Genomic DNA, 20,006 nt, shown 5'->3' on the forward strand with positions numbered 1-20,006 from the left:
TCCGCAAGACTCTTCAATGGTGATTGTTCGCCTGCACAATCAAACAGTTGGCTCCTGGTTATCTCTACAAGGACTGAAGTGGGCCTACACCTTTGATGACTCACCAATACCATTATTTCTACAAGGACTGCAGTGGGTCTGCAACTCTGGTGGCCCACCAGTCCTGTAATCTCTACCAGGACTACAGTGGGTCAGCTCTGTGACGACCTACCTACCAATATTCTTCAAAACTTCGACTGACCAAGCGGTGGGTTTGCTCTGTTGTGGCCCATTACCTGTCTGCATGTCAAGAGTCAGCACTGTCTTTCTGTTGGAAGGACAACACTACTTCTTCAAGACTGCATGGAAATCCACTACTTCCGTATGCTTTTGCTTTTATTGCTCAGTCTTTGAGAAAAACACTACTATTTTACTGTGATGAATGATCAGGACTGTCTATATGGACTGTGAGAAAATTTTAGCTTTTTACCAACATTGTATCAATAAGTGTGTGCATTTGATTTCTTTGCTATTGTAATCGTAATTATGAAAAAAAATTTTCAAATCTGTATTGGCCACTGCCCAAAACAATTTGTAAATTTTTTTGTGGGGAGCATGGGGGCTATGTAAGTAGGCTGTTCAGGTTTTTTTATTGGTAACGCCGCCGCCACGTAGCGCTCTGTATAAAAAGTGCAGTCTGTGGCTGGTTTGCATTGTAATCTGCCATGGTAGTGTCGGGCAGCGGCAGCTGGATGCTAACAGCGCGTAGCGTTGCGCAGTTGGAGGTGAGCCGCCAGCAGTGGTGGACGTGGGGAGAGAGATGGCGGAGTTTTGTAATTTGTAAGACTGGATGTCATGAACTATCATATATATTTTGACTATTAAGGTAAATACACTGTTTGTTCTCTATTAAAATCTTTCATTTGCTAACTATACCTATCAGTAGTTAGTGCCTTCCGTAGTTTGAATCTTTTATTTAGGTGGCAGTAGTGGTGCTCGCTGTATTGCAGTAGTTCGAGTAACGAATATTTTTTGCGAGGTAAGTGATTTGTGAAAGGTATAGGTTAATGTTAGTCAGGGCCATTCTTTTGTAGGGATTATTGAAAGTCAGATTGCGTTGCGCTAAAAATATTGTGTGTCAGTTTAAGCACAGTCGTGTATAATTTTCCACAGGGGACGTTTCACATTGACCAGACTTTTTCAGTTGTTCAGAGGTCTGGAGAATTTGCTGGCCAGGGCAGCAGTCGAACATTCAGAAAGGCCCGTACAGGACCTGCAACATGCGGTCGTGCACTATCCTGCTGAAATGTAGACTTTCGCAGGGATCGAATGAAGGGTGGAGCCACGGATCGTAACACATCTGAAATGTAACGTCCACTGTTCAAAGTGCCGTCAATGCGAACAAGAGGTGAACACGCATCCACCACGATGTCGCCAAACACAGATGCGACGATCGTGATGCTACAAACAGAACCTGGATTCATCCGAAAAAATGACGTTTTGCCATTCGTGCACCCAGGTTCGTCGTTGAGTACACCATCGCAGGCGCTTCTATCTGTGATGCAGCATCAAGGGTAACCACAGCCATGGTCTCCGAGCTGATAGTCCATGCTGCTGCAAACGTCGTTGAACTGTTCATGCAGATGGTTGTTGTCTTGTAAAAGTCCACATCTGTTGACTCAGGGATCGAGACGTGGCTGCACGATCCGTTACAGCCACGTGGATAAGATGCCTGTGATCTAGACTGCTAGTGATACGAGGCCGTTAGGGTCCAGCACGGCATTCCGTATTCCCCTCCTGAACCCACCGATTCCATATTCTGCTAATAGTCATTGGATCTCGACCAACGGGAGGAGCAAGGTCGCGATACGATAAACCGCAATCGCGATGGCTTCTATGCGACCTATATCAAAGTCGGAAAGGTGATGGTACGCATTTCTCCTCCTTACACGAGGCGACACAACAACGTTTCACCAGGCAATGCCGGTCAATTGCTGTTCGTGTATGATAAATCGGTTGTAAGCCTTCCTCATGTCAGCACGTCGTAGGTGTCGCACCGGTGCCAACCTTGTGTGAATACTCTGAAAAGCTAATCATTTGCATATCACAGCATCTTCTTCCTGTAGGTTAAATGTAGCGTCTGTAGCACGTCATCTTCGTGGTGTAGCAATTTTAGTGGCCGTAGTGTATATAAGTCAGCTACTGTTTTACAAAAAGTAAGCATTCGTGAAAGACAGTGCTAAAGACTGGTCTTCTCCATCTATGAAATAGGGTACCTCTGTCCAGAGATAAAATATTTCTTGTAGCAACGAGTTAAGTTGTATTGTTATTAGTTCGATATCGACAAATAAGAATATTTGTTAGTGAACAAATGCTAAGCTAGTTACAGCTACGTTTTCTTTCCTGCACTTGTATCAATATTAATAGTTTCCTGGCCTTTTTCCTATTTATTGATGACTTCGTTCAGGAGATAATCTAGGAAAATCAGAGTTAAAAAATTCCCTAGTCTTATGACTGCTTTTGACAGCAGATAGATCATATCCACTAGATACCTTTTGAACTTGGCGTTTCCTTTACAAACTGCATTGTCTTATACCAAACATTCTTTCCTTAAAACTTCTGCTAATTAATTTCACTGTGCTCAAAGTAGGCATTTTTGCTAATATAATACTGTGAAATAAATGAACAATGTATCATAAAATCCTTCTATCTCAATAGCCAATGTACATTTTGAAGCAAAACTTGAAAATCAGTGTGTAAGCCACTACCCCCTCCCATTATCCACTCGGTAATATTATTCTGGTCCTCTTTTCAACGCACCGGTTGCGTAAGGGGCGACCTCACATGCTTTATTTGTATGTTCTGGAAAGGATTGTGGAAGTTGCACGTTAACACGCAAGTCGTCAAATACGGATAAAAGCTACATTCATTTTACCGCTTCCGTCTCATTTCCACAATAAACCACCGTGGCAGCTATTAAAGGCCATGCGCCACTAACACACTGACAACTCTACACGCGCTAAAAATCATACCAGACAATAAGCGCGCCAGACCAGTGCGGCCGGCTTCCAAGCGCGAACGACCTCCAGGCACACACACGTCCACACAGCGCCTCCCCCTCCTCAAGCACAGCGCTCACCGCTGCGTGCTGGCGCGAGCGCCAAACCGTGCCTTTGTTGACGCCAGAAACAAACGGTAATGTACTCCCTAATTTTCGGAATACCAAAGGGGGGGGGGGGTACTCTGTGGCCATCTTTTGAAAATACTGTAATCTAGTCCGGTACGTTATACTTTAAAAACAGAAAAACATTTATTGTTTTATGAAGTTTTCTGCCAGATTCAAAACCAATAAATTTAAGTCTGAGTAGTAGGAGATGACTTTTCCAATGAATGACATATTCAATATTTTCAGGTTCAAAACCTCACTTACACATCAACATCCCTTTAAAAAAGATGTCATGAGTAAAAGTCGACGATAATTAACGAAATCTGTATTTTTTAAAAAATAATTATGGTAGCCACGAAGTACCCCCACCCCCACGGTACTATGTGTTATTGAAAGTGCGTTGGTATTTATAAGAGTATGCTAAAAGATATTTTCAAGTTCTGGATCATTCCTTAGAATGTCTGTTCTTAAAATACGCCAACTAACAATTTTTAAAGATTTTTTTTTAGGGTGGACATAAATTACTCCCCTTGCCCACCTCCCCTCTTGGTAATACATGTCATTAAATAGACACAAGCCGCGCGGGATTAGCCGAGCGGTCTATGTGCGCTGCTGTCATGGACTGTGCGGCTGGTCCCGGTGGAGGTTCGAGTCCCCCTGAGGATATGGGTGTGTGAGTGTTTGTCCTTATGATAATTTAGGTTAAGTAGCGTGTAAGCTTAGGGACAGATGACCTTAGCAGTTGAGTTCCATAAGATTTCACACACATTTGAATAGACACAAAATTATGACACGTGAGGTACACATATATCTCACAAGAGCTTCAGTTGAGTACTGAAAAAAACCTTCATTACCAGGGTTAGGATTCTTAGGTCCAAATTTCAGATAACAAAAGGAAGGGTAAAGGTGCTAAAGTTAGGTAAAAAACGGGACAAATAGTGCTGATTTACTCATTTAATTCAACATACTCTCTTTCTCCTATTCTAGTTCATTGAGTTACAAATAAGTACACGAAATCACCATTCATCAGAAGAAGGAAAAGACATGAAGCTGTTGTACTTCAAGAGATCAAGCATCTCTATACTTCTTCAAAAAAATAAGTCTGTTTCTATTAGGAGATAGAATATCTTTGTAAATGCTAAACCTTGTTTCAACATCTGCAGAAACTAGTGGGCGTAACTTTGTATTCACTTCGAATGGTAACTCTACACATGTGTCAAACTCCTCAGTACCTGGATTCTCCTGAAGACTACACCCAAGGAAAACTATCTTAACTGCTCTCTCACGGAAGCGTAAATATCCTACTATTTCTCCTTTTCGAGATATTGCTCTTCTGATCATTTAATAGGTATCTGGTATTTGTGACTATGGGTACGAAATAGTTCTGTCTGGAAAGTATGGATTTTCTCTGGTAGCACAAGTTGCTGTGCTTTGGAAATATCCACTGTATCGGCTGGATCCAAAGAAAGCACAAACATTTTCAAACTCTTTAATCTTGCCAAAGTTTTCACACCACATAGCAGCTCATCAAACCAAAATTCCCAGCGAGTAATGAACAAGAAATTTGGAAGGACCAGGCCAGTGATTTCCCTGTAGGCAACACCATCTCTCGGAGTTTTCAGCATAATCTTCTTCAGGACAGAGGTGAAAGTCGTGTTCGTTCGTTACGGATTCACAGACCCTGTGAAGGGCATGGACCAGGCACGTCACATGTTTCAAGTTAGGGAACAAAGGTTTCAATTGGTTAACAGCTGAAACCATGTATGACACTTAGCCTGTAACCGCCAGACAACTTTTTCAAACTCGATATCCCAAGGCCACAGTTTAGACAAAAGCCATGATTGATTGCATTACTGTACCGGCATTGGCTTTTTGCAGCTCGTACCTTTTTAACAACATGGGCTTAATTGTCTTCTTTGCTAAGGAAACAACTAAAATATTCAAGACATATTGTTCCATTGAATCGATTTTTTCATCGAAAATGATACCCACGTTGCAAGAAGACAATTCCTCCGTGATTTTGTGGATCGTTTCTTGGTAAACAGGTTCAATGTAGTTTTCTCCTTAAAGTACTCTCATCGGGCATTGACATTTTTTTATGTATTGTTGAAGACATCCCTTCGGCAGGATGATCACTTTATGGAGTAGAATACTTGTTTGTGTATGAGCTGCACACAAAATCAGTTTTGAAGTACTACAAATTTTGGTTTTTTGAAGAACATTGTTCAAACGCGTTTCGTAATGGAGGCTGCCGTGATTTGTTTCCTTCAGGTGTCTTGTGCTTTTGTTGCTTATTGTTAGAGCCGACTATGTGTTGACTGATTTGATCTAGCTGGTTTTTTTTCACCTAACAAAACTCTGAATCGCGGACTGCACCTCTCATAGCAGTTCCGTCAGTTTCTATAGAATTTTTTTTAAATGTCTGAGTCAGAACATAAAATAGGGCACTGGAAACCTTAGGCATGGTAAAATCTAGTAATATACTCGCTTCGTAATAAACTGAAAGACCTGAGTCGAAACAAGGCCCCGGTAGTAGACAACATTCCATTAGAACTACTGACAGCCTTGGGAGAGCCAGTCCTGACAAAACTCTACCATCTGTTGAGCAAGATATATGAGACAGGTGAAAAACCCTCAGATTTCAAGAAGAATATAATGATTCCAATCCCAAAGAAAGCAGGTGTTGACAGATGTGAAAATTACCGAACTATCAGTTTAATAAGTCACGGATGCAAAACACTAACGCGAATTCTTTACATACGAATGGAAAAACTAGTAGAAGCCGACCTCGGGGAAGATCAGTTTGGATTCCGAAGAAATGATGGAACACGTGAGGCAATACTGACCCTACGACTTATCTTAGAAGCTAGATTAAGGAAAGGCAAAGCTACGTTTCTAGCATTTGTAAACTTAGAGAAAGCTTTTGACAATGTTGACTGGAATACTCTCTTTCTAATTCTAAAGGTGGCAGGGGTAAAATACAGGGAGCGAAAGGCTATTTACAATTTGTACAGAAACCAGATGGCAGTTATAAGAGTCGAGGGGCATGAAAGGGAAGCAGTGGTTGGGAAGGGAGTGAGACAGGGTTGTAGCCTCTCCCCGATATTATATTGAGCAAGCAGTAAAGGAAACAAAAGAAATCCATGGAGAAGAAATAACAACTTTGAGGTTTGCCGATGACATTGTAATTCTGTCAGAGACAGCAAAGGACTTGGAAGGGCAGTTGAACGGAATGTATAGTGTCTTGAAAGGAGGATATAAGATAAACATCAACAAAAGCAAAACGAGGATAATGGAATATAGTCGAATTAAGTCGGTTGATGCTAAGGGAATTAGATTAGGAAATGAGACACTTAAAGTAGTAAAGGAGTTTTGCTATTTGTGGAGCAAAATAACTGATGATGGTCGATGTAGAGAGGATATAAAATGTAGACTGGCAATGGCAAGGAAAGCGTTTCTGAAGAAGAGAAGTTTGTTAACATTGAGTATAGACTTAAGTGTCAGGAAGTCGTTTCTGAAAGTATTTGTATGGGGTGTAGCCATGTATGGAAGTGAAACGTGGGCGATAAATACAGTAGTTTAGACAAGAAGAGAACAGAAGCTTTTGAAATGTGGTGCAACAGAAGGATGCTGAAGATTAGATGGGTAGATCACATAACTAATGAGGAGGTAGTGAATAGGATTGGGGAGAAGAGAAATTTGTGGTACAACTTGACTAGAAGAAGGGATCGGTTGGTAGGACATGTTCTGAGGCATCAAGGGATCACCAATTTAGTATTGGAAGGCAGCGTGGAGGGTAAAAATCGTAGAGGGAGACCAAGAGATGAATACACTAAGCAGATTCGGAAGGATGTAGGTTGCAGTAGTTACTGGGAGATGAAGAGGCTTGTACAGGATAGAGTAGCATGGAGAGCTGCATCAAACCAGTCTCAGGACTGAAGACCACAACAACTACAGTAACAACCTTACATTCGTGAAGAACAGGCTATTTATTGATTCTGGCGAAATTAACAGGATAGAATAAAATAATCTCATTGTCATATGCTGTACACACAATCATTTTTCATTGTTGCAAGTGTGCTTTCTGTTTCGCGTTTACTGACGCAGGCAGGCTTACTCGCAAGGTCACTTCACGCTGAGGAGATGTTCACTGAAAGTTAAATATTTTTGATATTGATTCGAAGCCATATACAAAATGAAACTCGGAAGTCATTTCTCTTGCAAATAATAACATGTATTCAAGAATATTACTGGAAAACTAAACAAAAATAAAAAAGGAATTACGGGCATGTTTGGGGAGGGGGGGGGAGGGAAGAAGGTGTAAAGGTTCCAAAAAAAGGGAAAAAGAAGGATGAAACAATGTGCCTTCTCGCAATTAGAGGCAAAACTTTGCGCAGTAGTATCTTCCCAATGAGCTTAAATTTACTCTAAGAAAAAGGTGCCCACCTAATGATCGATATCAAACAGTGGAAAAGAAATTTTTTTGTAGGGTGCTACATAAAATTAACCATATCATCCACTTTTTTTGTAGAAAATAAAGCACTGCGATTCTATGGAGCCGTTTTAATTTACAATGAAAATACAGTGCTACAAATACACTCCTGGAAATGGAAATAGAACACATTGACACCGGTGTGTCAGACCCACCATACTTGCTCCGGACACTGCGAGAGGGCTGTACAAGCAATGATCACACGCACGGCATAGCGGACACACCAGGAACCGTGGTGTTGGCCGTCGAATGGCGCTAGCTGCGCAGCATTTGTGCACCGCCGCCGTCAGTGTCAGCCAGTTTGCCGTGGCATACGGAGCTCCATCGCAGTCTTTAACACTGGTAGCATGCCGCGACAGCGTGGACGTGAACCGTATGTGCAGTTGACGGACTTTGAGCGAGGGCGTATAGTGGGAATGCGGGAGGCCGCGTGGACGTACCGCCGAATTGCTCAACACGTGGGGCGTCAGGTCTCCACAGTACATCGATGTTGTCGCCAGTGGTCGGCGGAAGGTGCACGTGCCCGTCGACCTGGGACCGGACCGCAGCGACGCACGGATGCACGCCAAGACCGTAGGATCCTACGCAGTGCCGTAGGGGACCGCACCGCCACTTCCCTGCAAATTAGGGACACTGTTGCTCCTGGGGTATCGGCGAGGACCATTCGCAACCGTCTCCATGAAGCTGGGCTACGGTCCCGCACACCGTTAGGCCGTATTCCGCTCACGCCCCAACATCGTGCAGCCCGCCTCCAGTGGTGTCGCGACAGGCGTGAATGGAGGGACGAATGGAGACGTGTCGTCTTCAGCGATGAGAGTCGCTTCTGCCTTGATGCCAATGATGGTCGTATGTGTGTTTGGCGCCGTGCAGGTGAGCGCCACAATCAGGACTGCATACGACCGAGGCACACAGGGCCAACACCCGGCATCATGGTGTGGGGAGCGATCTCCTACACTGGCCGTACACCTCTGGTGATCGTCGAGGGGACACTGAATAGTGCATGGTACATCCAAACCGTCATCGAACCCATCGTTCTACCATTCCTAGACCGGCAAGGGAACTTGCTGTTCCAACAGGACAATGCACGTCCGCATGTATCCCGTGTCACCCAACGTGCTCTAGAAGGTGTAAGTCAACTACCCTGGCCAGCAAGATCTCCGGATCTGTCCCCCATTGAGCATGTTTGGGACTGGATGAAGCGTCGTCTCAAGCGGTCTGCACGTCCAGCACGAACGCTGGTCCAACTGAGGCATGGCATGGCAAGCCGTTCCACAGGACTACATCCAGCATTTCTACGATCGTCTCCATGGGAGAATAGCAGCCTGCATTGCTGCGAAAGGTGGATATACACTGTACTAGTGCCGACATTGTGCATGCTCTGTTGCCTGTGTCTATGTGCCTGTGGTTCTGTCAGTGTGATCATGTGATGTATCTGACCCCAGGAATGTGTCAATAAAGTTTCCCCTTCCTGGGACAATGAATTCACGGTGTTCTTATTTCAATTTCCAGGAGTGTATTATTGAAGTCGCGTGCGGTCGTTTTGGAAGTAGTAGTGTTCAATGCGGCTTCCCTTCGTCTCGAAATGGATAAAAACAGCTCGTGTAATGTTTTCACGGGAATCTTACACCATTTTTCCTACAAAATAGTGGCCACTTCATGTTACGATGATAGAGGTGGATAGCGATACCGCACCCTTCTCTCCAGTGTAGACCACAAAGGCTCTACAATGTTGAGGTATGGTGACTGTGGTGACTAAGCGAGATGCGACGATTCATCAAACAGGAGCCCTGTAGTCTAGGAACACAGCATCACACTTGGAGGGCAGACATTGTACCATGGGATCGCTCTGATGGGTCAAAATTGTTACATAATCGTTCGCGGTGATGCGACCTTGCAGAGCAACGTGGGGCCCGTGGAATATCACGTTATGGTTGCCCAAATCATCACCGATCCTCCGCTGTGTTTCACCCTTAGGACGTAAATTCGGCCAGAAGTTGGAAAGAGTGTGCAGCAAGACTCGTCCGACCTAATGACTTTCTTCGAATGTACCATAGCCCAGATTTTATGACTCGGCATCATGTTTTTGTGACACGGGCTAACGAGTAGCTATGGAATTCCAGTTCGCTCTGAAATTCTCCGTTTGTGGAGCCCCTTTCGTGCTGTTTTGGTTCTGGCAACGTTCGCGAATGTGACATTCTGTTCTGCAGTGACTTTTCTAGCAGTCGTCGTCTTAGTTTTCGTCACAGTCCTCTGCTGTGACCGTCTGTCACGATCACTCAACCCGTGTTGTGACTTACAGGGTGATGTTTTTCTTCCTCTCCTGTACGGGGTATAAATCTTCTATACGATGCCTTCTCGAAATACCAAAAACTTTGGTTACCTTGGTTACGGAAGCGCCCACCATATGAGATCCAACATTTGCCCACGTTCGAGGTCACTTAGCTCCAACATAATGCACTCACAACTACACAGAACGCTGTTCTGACCACGACCGGCACTTGCAACGTATTGATGACACTGCAATTCGTGATCAAATACGAAAGCGCAATCTGCAAGCTTCCCAGCATCTGCATTCGTGTTGAAGCATGCATTTTTCGCGGTGTTACCGCATTTTTGCTTAATCCCTGTACAGCGAGTTGCTCTTGTATTTCGCGGAACGTCGCGTTTCTACAATCACATTGCTATTCTCGTGTTCAAAAGTACCTACTATCTACTCATACACTCTGTGGCGCTCTGTACAGTGCTTGAGAGAAACAGCTGTTTTTACGCTTGTGTGTGCAGCTTTATACATTCCGTAAAGTGCTCAGAACAAAGAAACGCAGGAAGTTGACTGATTCGTTTTGTTGTGTACCTGGAATACTTGCTCATTCAGTTTATTCAGGAGTATTTTGTGAGAAGCATTTGAATTACACTGGCTTATTGAGTGAATCAAAAACGCTGACGACGTGAGCAACTTCTAGTTTTATGTTTGGACTCTTTATCCTCTCTGGCTTGATGAGGTACTAACCAAAATGGAAGAACAATGCATGGGTGCTATGTCCATTGTCCCCTCTAAAGACGTGCTGCTCAAATATAGAAAACTCCACATCAAACCAGTCTTCCTCTCGTCTACATGTAATTAACACATGCGTAGGTTTCATTTCCTATCGTTTTCCAAGATCGTGTCCACATATTTGTTCGAGGAATTACTGATACTACAATGTAACAGTATTGGATTTTTTTGTCCTGTTACATGCATATTTCGTTTCGTGCTCCTCTTTCGCTTCTCTTTCCGAGCAATCACACTACGAATGGGAACTTTGCTGCAGTCAGTAAAGTTGATCTTAAGCTTTGGAAAATCATGAACTATAGTTGTAGATGAATTATCCTTTACATAGGATCACAGTGAAGCTCATGATAGTGTGATATATGCCTGACTTTAAAGTCAACAGAAAATTCTACTCTTCACATTGGTTCCAATGATGCGGTTTTCAGTCTTCATCAAAGATTTTGTTTACAGGAACGTCCTTTGCTAAAAAAAAAAGTTAGCCACCTGTCCTAAATGAAGCCACAGTATGCATAATTTACTGAACTATATGAGTTCTTTCGAGAGTGTCGTGACTTGCTTTAAATCTCCAGTTCAGTTATAATAATGGTAACTGACCTACAAAGACAGCGCCAGTTTTCCCAACTCAACAATATGTGCACATATTTTTATTTTTTAGTATTTTTTTTAAAAAACAGTGGCGTGATGACTGACAAAATTTTATACCTGAATCATTTTCCAGCAACATAATCAACATTACTTAAGATACAGTTACTCGTCACAGCCGTCTCTTATTAGCTTCATTCATATACAAAGAAAAAAAATCATTTGTTGTGAATAATAAGTCTCTCCATAATAAACTGAAATCAAAGATTTGGGTTTACCTTCTTAGCCCGTATTTACTTTGACCCTTACCAAGCTGCTCTTATTCATATTTCACTAAAAGGGAAGAGTAAGGCAGTCACTGTGCCAGACTTTTATCATCGTTCGAATGACCGACAAGCGGAGCTAATACACCCTTATCAGAGGCCGCTTGTACAGATTGTTTCGAAAATGATTATAAATTACTAGTATCGCCTGTGGTCGAAATTCGACCAGTTGTGTGTCAGTCCTTGATACAGTGCGTTGGAAATAAATTTTGTGATAACGACGACAAATTAACTTTTCTCTCCTGACAACGCAATGTGAATGCTGTTGTATCACGTACATTAAACTCATATGTGTAATGTTTTGCATTATAAAATCTGCACTGAAAATTCATCAAACAGCAACCATATATCTCAAAACCATTTTCGATTTACATTAAATGTACATTTAAATCCCCTGTGGGGTTGCTGGTCGCCCATCAGGCGCCTCCCCAAGTGGCGGATAGGGGAACGTTCTCCAGATATGAAGAGTACCAGGGAAATAAAATAGCTGGGGCAGACCACAACCAGCAGGTATGAGGGCCAGTGGCTTGGAAGAAAGGCAGAGGAGCTCCCAACCATCAACTGCAGCTTGCACTCAGTATAGGGATCTATAAAGGTAAAAGATGTTCCCCTGAAAATGAGCGAGCTACTCGGCGAGATGTAAGGGGCAACCCCCCAAATGGTTGGGAGGAAGATTAACAATCTTCCCCTGTAAAAACCACTTGTTGCGGATGCTAACATTGGAATAAACCGGGCAGATATTTTTATGATGACACTAGGGGAAAAAAGATAAGAGATATGTACATAGAAACATGGACGGAATTGAAGACGACCTGAAAAAGCTGGGTGTCGCAGGATAGAGACGGAAGGCCATGGACCGGACATGTTGTTGTTGTCTTCAGTCCTGAGACTGGTTTGATGCAGCTCTCCATGCTACTCTATCCTGTGCAAGCTTCTTCATCTCCCAGTACCTACTGCAACCTACATCCTTCTGAATCTGCTTAGTGTACTCATCTCTCGGTCTCCCTCTACGATTTTTACCCTCCACGCTGCCCTCCAATGCTAAATTTGTGATCCCTTGATGCCTCAAAACATGTCCTACCAACCGATCCCTTCTTCTAGTCAAGTTGTGCCACAAACTAATCCCCAATTCTATTCAATACCTCCTCATTAGTTACGTGATCTATCCACCTTATCTTCAGTATTCTTCTGTAGCACCACATTTCGAAAGCTTCTATTCTCTTCTTGTCCAAACTAGTTATCGTCCATGTTTCACTTCCATACATGGCTACACTCCAAACAAATACTTTCAGAAACGACTTCCTGATACATAAATCTATATTCGATGTTAACAAATTTCTCTTCTTCAGAAACGCTTTCCTTGCCATTGCCAGTCTACATTTTATATCCTCTCTACTTCGACCATCATCAGTTATTTTACTTCCTAAATAGCAAAACTCCTTTACTACTTTAAGTGTCTCATTTCCTAATCTAATTCCCTCAGCATCACCCGATTTAAATTGACTACATTCCATTATCCTCGTTTTGCTTTTGTTAATGTTCATCTTATATCCTCCTTTCAAGACACTGTCCATTCCGTTCAACTGCTCTTCCAAGTCCTTTGCCGTCTCTGACAGAATTACAATGTCATCGGCGAACCTCAAAGTTTTTACTTCGTCTCCATGAATTTTAATACCTACTCCAAATTTTTCTTTTGTTTCCTTTACTGCTTGCTCAATATACAGATTGAATAACATCGGGGAGAGGCTACAACCCTGTCTCACTCCTTTCCCAACCACTGCTTCCCTTTCATGCCCCTCGACTCTTATTACTGCCATCTGGTTTCTGTACAAATTATAAATAGCCTTTCGCTCCCTGTATTTTACCCCTGCCACCTTTAGAATTTGAAAAAGAGTATTCCAGTCAACATTGTCAAAAGCTACAAATGCTAGAAACGTAGGTTTGCCTTTTCTTAATCTTTCTTCTAAGATAAGTCGTAAAGTCAGTATTGCCTCACGTGTTCCAACATTTCGACGGAATCCAAACTGATCCTCCCCGAGGTCTGCATCTACCAGTTTTTCCATTCGTCTGTAAAGAATTCGCGTTAGTATTTTGCAGCCGTGGCTTATTAAACTGATAGTTCGGTAATTTTCACATCTGTCAGCACTTGCTTTCTTTGGGATTGGAATTATTATATTCTTCTTGAAGTCTGAGGGTATTTCGCCTGTCTCATACATCTTGCTCACCAGCTGGTAGAGTTTTGTCATGACTGGCTCTCCCAAGGCCGTCAGTAGTTCTAACGGAATGTTGTCTACTCCGGGGGCCTTGTTTCGACTCAGGTCTTTCAGTGCTCTGTCAAACTCTTCACGCAGTATCGTATCTCCCATTTCGTCTTCATCTACATCCTCTTCTATTTCCATAATATTGTCCTCAAGTACATCGCCCTTGTATAAGCCTTCTATATACTCCTTCCACCTTTCTGCCTTCCCTTCTTTGCTTAGAACTGGGCTGCCATCTGAGCTCTTGATATTCATACACGTGGTTCTCTTCTCTCCAAAGGTCTCTTTAATTTTCCTGTAGGCAGTATCTATCTTACCCCTAGTGAGATAAGCTTCTACATCCTTACATTTGTCCTCTAGCCATCCCTGTTTAGCCATTTTGCACTTCCTGTCGATCTCATTTTTGAGACGTTTGTATTCCTTTTTGCCTGCTTCATTTACTGCATTTTTATATTTTCTCCTTTCATCAATTAAATTCAATATTTCTTCTGTTACCCAAGGATTTCTAGCAGCCCTCGTCTTTGTACCTACTTTATCCTCTGCTGCCTTCACTACTACATCCCTCAGAGCTACCCATTCTTCTTCTACTGTATTTCTTTCCCCTATTCCTGTCAATTGTTTCCTTATGCTCTCTCTGAAACTCTGTACAACCTCTGGTTCTTTCAGTTTATCCAGGTCCCATCTCCTTAATTTCTCACATTTTTGCAGTTTCTTCAGTTTTAATCTACAGGTCATAACCAATAGATTGTGGTCAGAGTCCACATCTGCCCCTGGAAATGTCTTACAACTTAAAACCTGGTTCCTAAATCTCTGTCTTACCATTATATAATCTATCTGATACCTTTTAGTATCTCCAGGGTTCTTCCACGTATACAACCTTCTTTCTTTCGGACATAGTGGCAGGATAATGTGATGCAGACAAAGGCCCTTCAAGGGCTATAGCGTCGAGGAGTAAGTAAGTATGTACATTTAAATACATTTTTCAAAACAACCTTAGAATTATCATTATCAGTGTCCACATTATTCCTTTTACTTTATCTACTCAAAAATGGTGCCTTTCTAGCTCTTTGGGTTTCAGTTCGACCCGATAGTGTGTTTCGAGAGATAGGCTAAAACAAATAAACTGTCGTTTCCTTATAATAAGGGAAGTCGTTGCCATTCAAAATGAATATAATGAAAATTAGAACTTACTTCAAATTTTGTTGTAATGGCGGCAAATCAAGACGAAGTTCTTTCCGTATACTCTTAGACAAAAGTAAGCTAAAAAATTACGCCATTAAACAACGTTATGTACAGTCTGTGTTGCCCCCGACGGCTTCGTTACTACGGTGTTTAGTTTCTCACTGCTGACATCAGTGGCCAAGTGGTTGCGGCACTGTAACTGCCCAATGTGCGTATGTTTCGCGAAACGTTGTAACTTACGTATTATTTTTACCACAGCACCTAATCGGTACTCGGCGTAGATGTTGGTAGCAGTTTTGAGTAACAGGGGAAAACTTTTCTCATGTGTGTCTCTCTACTTCCGTTTACCGCTCTAAACACGAAAGTACACGCAAATTTTTTTATGGGCACGTCTACGGCAAAATATCTTTCAAATTATACAAGTTTCATTGGTCTCCTTGTATAAAAAATATACAAAATCAGTACTTCAATCTTCGACATCCACGTGTTAATATTATGTTTACAAACACGTTGAAAAGCGAAATGTGTTCAGTTATAAACCTAAAGTTTAGATCTCTGGATAGAACAACATTTCAAGACACGCTCCATAGTTCTCTGCCACATAATAAAACTTCGCGACACACCGCTTTAACATTCGGCGTGAGAGAATGGTAACACTGATGTATATGAATCGGTTGAACCATAGATAACATAGACTGCGAATTACGTCATTTGACTGAAACCAACATCTAAGTCACGTGACTCGGGGCACGACACCGAGCATTCATTAAGCATTTATAGTGCACAATTTATGATATTTTTGTTACAGATCAATGCAAAAGTAAATACCTTCACATATGCTCAGATTAGATAGTTGTTTTGTTTCCTACAGATTAGGTAAAGTGACGAATATCTCAGTTGTGTAACTGAATTACTTTAAAATACTTGCAGCTGTGTTTCCGTAAGTTAAAAATTGGTATGTATGTTGGTCCTTGGACGTAAAACTTCGTGAATGAATAGGATTTCGAGACGACATATCATTAATATGTAGCGCACTACACCAGTATAATCAACGTTTTGTAATATATTACGTTTCCTACCTTGATAGCGTTTAGATACCTGTACTGGATTAAGCAAAAATCATAAAACATACGTGCTTATTTTGTGTAAATACCTGACATTATACACATAAATCAATTTCCTTTCTTACAAAAGCTTACTAAAGCACATTCTTATGACATCGTTAGAAAACTAATGCCGCGTTCGAAATTGTTATTTTGTCTTCCACTTCTGTGGAAGCGGCGAACTACAACAATTCACAGTGCAACAATAAATAAATAAATAAATAAAGTATGCACTAACGGTCATTCTGTCGCTTGTTAGAAGAACCATCAATACGTTTCAACTTGACCACATGTAAAAACGATAACCACTGCTTCATTATCAGGAATTTCGGAGAAGCTAGGTTAACTGTACTGTGTACAGTACTACTGTACTACAACAGTTCGCTGAATTGTCACATTCAGTGTTTGATTTCAGCTATAAATTAGAGAAACTGTAATTGTCAGTTTCACTTCACACAACGCCTAATGGCAGGAACTCGGTTTTCTGCCTCGAGTCACCTGACTTAGATGCTGGTTTCAAATGTTAATACGGCATAGATAGGGACATGCGCTGTCTACTTTATATACGGTCTATGCGTTGAACACTAAAGCATACCTGAAAACTATAATGAAATGCTTTGAGACTTTGTAGACAAAGATGCTGCAAAGACACATTCTCCCTGAAATCAAAATTTGTGAAATATTGCAAAACAATCATTAAATGGTATAGATAACCACTAACCCGAATGCAGACGAATAGCTGTCAGACTTGAGTGTAGTCTACAAAGGGCGTTCAAAAAGTTTTGCACAGTCGTCTCTATTTTTTTTATTTTTTACAGGAGGAGAATGATATTTTTTGTGAACAGACTTGGAACATTTAGTTATACATTAAGCCTACTCAATGTGGCCTCCATCAGCTGTGACGCATCTGGCCCAACGATCTTTCCTCGATGTAAATTCACTTTAGTAAAATTCTGGGGATAGACTTTTACACCATCGCTTGACTAAGGTCTTTCTTACTATCAAATGTTTTACCGCGCAGGTGGGCCTTCAGACGACCAGAGGTAAAAATCAGACAGAGCCAAGTCCGAACTGTAGGGAGGATGAGGAACGATTTTCCATCCCATTTTCCTGATTTTCTCCTGCGTCATAGGGCTGTATAGGGTTTGGCATTATCACGGTGTAGTCTGATGAGCTGACCCTGAAGCTGTGGTCTGTGGGTCTTGATGGCACGTTTTAGCTTGTTCAATGACAAACAGTAACGGTCACGGTTAATTGTGGAAGTAAACGAAAATGACACCAAACTGATCCCAGAAGAAGGAGGTCATCACCTTTCGGCCTGCTGTTCGTGAAAGTCTTGGTTTCTTCTTCCGAGGGGAACCTGGATGACGCCACTCCATGGATTGGGTTTTGCTCTCAGGTTCGGAGAAAAACAACCATGTTTCTTCATCCCGGGTAATGACGCCGTGAAAACACTGTTTCCACTCTTCAGTAAAGGTTTTCATGAGACACTCGCACACATTCTTCCTCATCGTTTTGATTTCTCTTGTCAGTAATCTAGGCACCCAAGCGACTGTACCAGTGATACCACACTAACCCGATGACAATCGAGTCATTTCAGCACCGTGTCGTGTCGTCACAGATCTGTCATTTTGGATGATTTGATCAACGGTCTCCTTATTCACATCACTAACTGCCGTCGATGGTCTACCACATCATGGATTGTCCAGTAGAGAGAAATCACCTTCTTTAAACCTCTGCAACCACCGCTGGATATTGCTACGATCCACTGTGTCCTCCCCATAAACAGAGAGCAACTTCCTGTGAATCGATGTGGGAGGGTCATCGCCGCACTCGAAGAGGAACTCCATCACCGACCGTTGTGGCAACCTGACATCTTCTTCACTGTCTATTATGGCTCACCTGTAAATAAAAGAACATATTTTATATACCGCCTTATACCTAAATGTTCCAAGTACGTTCACAAAAAATTTCACTCTCCTCCTGCAAAAAATGAAAAATTAGACACGACTGTGCAAAACTTTTTGAACGCCCTTTGTAATTGTCCAACAGTTTTGCTGAGCGACCGCCCACGTCATTTGGCGTGAGGGTATTTCGACACCCGATTTTTGGGCGAGCGTTGTTAACAAGCTTTGTTAACACCGTAAGGCAGATAATCTCTGTCGACAATATTGTGGCTCAAATTCGTAATAATGCACAGCAGGCCATAGTGGAAAAGAGTGTGTAAATGAAATTTTTGTGCCAGTTTATAGTGTTTAAAAAGTTACCTAATAAAGCAGACTCACGGCGGAAGTATTTTTCAGTCGTTCGAAGATACACACCATTTTACATCAGTGCCTATCGTTTCGGTGCTTTAAAAATTCTGCTCGGTCAGTGTGCTTATAATCCTCAACTGTTATATTAATTACAATAAGAACTGTCAATTGTTCTTCGAAAAAATCTGCAATGCGGTTGCAGTGTCTCTAACAGTGTGGAACCCATTACATGTACTACATATATGGATAAACGACCCCTCTACACAGTGTCACCTTGCAAAGTGTTCGCAATGGAATAGAAAAGCCACACCGCTGGGCGTTGTCGCTTGCTAAAGACTTGAGTGATTGGATTTTGCACATATACATCTATTAGTGTTTGTCTCGGCTTTGTGGACTGTTGGAATCTGTGTCAGCGATCTTCATAGAATGCGAAGAACCGACTTCTAATGACTGCGCGTAGAGTTTATTATTCCGGACATTTCGACTGTTATAGCTCTAGAAGCCTCAGGGTGGCAAGGAGGAGGGACAAGTCAGGAGTATTATACTTCTGTTTAACATTGTATCCACCGTTGCGTGTCACACTAGTTGGGAGAATGATTTTCACGTTGCTTAATTAAGGTGCGCTAAGCGTTCTGCGTTAAGTCGCATTTGATCTTGAGTTTTCTCTTACAATACTGACATCTTGTGTCTTTAATACCTTCAAAAACATCAAGCAGACAAAGAAAGTTCTCAGATAACGAAAGATGCGAAAACAGTGAAATATTACGCACCCACTACAGAGCTCGGGTACATGTGGCTTGTAAGAACAGACATTCTGCAATGGTGTCGTGAATTTGTACTAAATCACCACCAGGTCGGACCAGAAACTCTCTTCCTTTGTGTTGGCTCGGTGAACAGTGAACCACGACCTCTTAGCACTGGTTTCGCCACAGATTTGGTTCCCTGCGTGGATCTATTCATGTGGCTGAGAGCCGTTCAAATTCTCCAAATCTCAGAGATGTAAGCCATTGAAACAACACACCAGGAACATGACGAAAATAAGCATTCTGAATTTCAAGAAGTTATTCAGCACTGTGAGACAAAATTTTTAAATAGCAACCAACATAAACTTAAAATTAATGATTGGTAATTAGCTACATAAATTAATTATTGTCGCTGATTAGTTAATAATTTCCCTGTTAAATCTCAGCGCCTGCTGGTTCATAACACATAGAGGTACTACATCTTCTTTCTCCTTACCTTTGTCGATCTTCGCACCTCTTTTTCGGTCAACCTTCCCTTTACTTATGAGAATTCAGTTTTTTCTTTTTAATTTTAATTCATCATATAGCATAGCATCACTTGCGCCATAGTTGCTTGATGATGTAACAAGTCACTACATAATAAAAAAACCTAAGAACCAAAAAAGTGGAATAAAATAATATTAAGAAATTTAAAAAAATCAGTACTTTAAACAATAAATATTACATTACAGTGTAAGGTTCTGAAATACTGCAACGAACTCCTGTCCATTATTACATGGAGAAGATTTAAAAGTATGGGTTATACATATTTTTTCAGTTTTGCTGGAACCCTGTTGAAAATAAAACGAGCAAGATAGCGCACACCCTTCTGGAC

The sequence above is a fragment of the Schistocerca gregaria genome, chromosome 7, assembly GCF_023897955.1.
Source record: "Schistocerca gregaria isolate iqSchGreg1 chromosome 7, iqSchGreg1.2, whole genome shotgun sequence".
Taxonomy (NCBI): domain Eukaryota; kingdom Metazoa; phylum Arthropoda; class Insecta; order Orthoptera; family Acrididae; genus Schistocerca; species Schistocerca gregaria.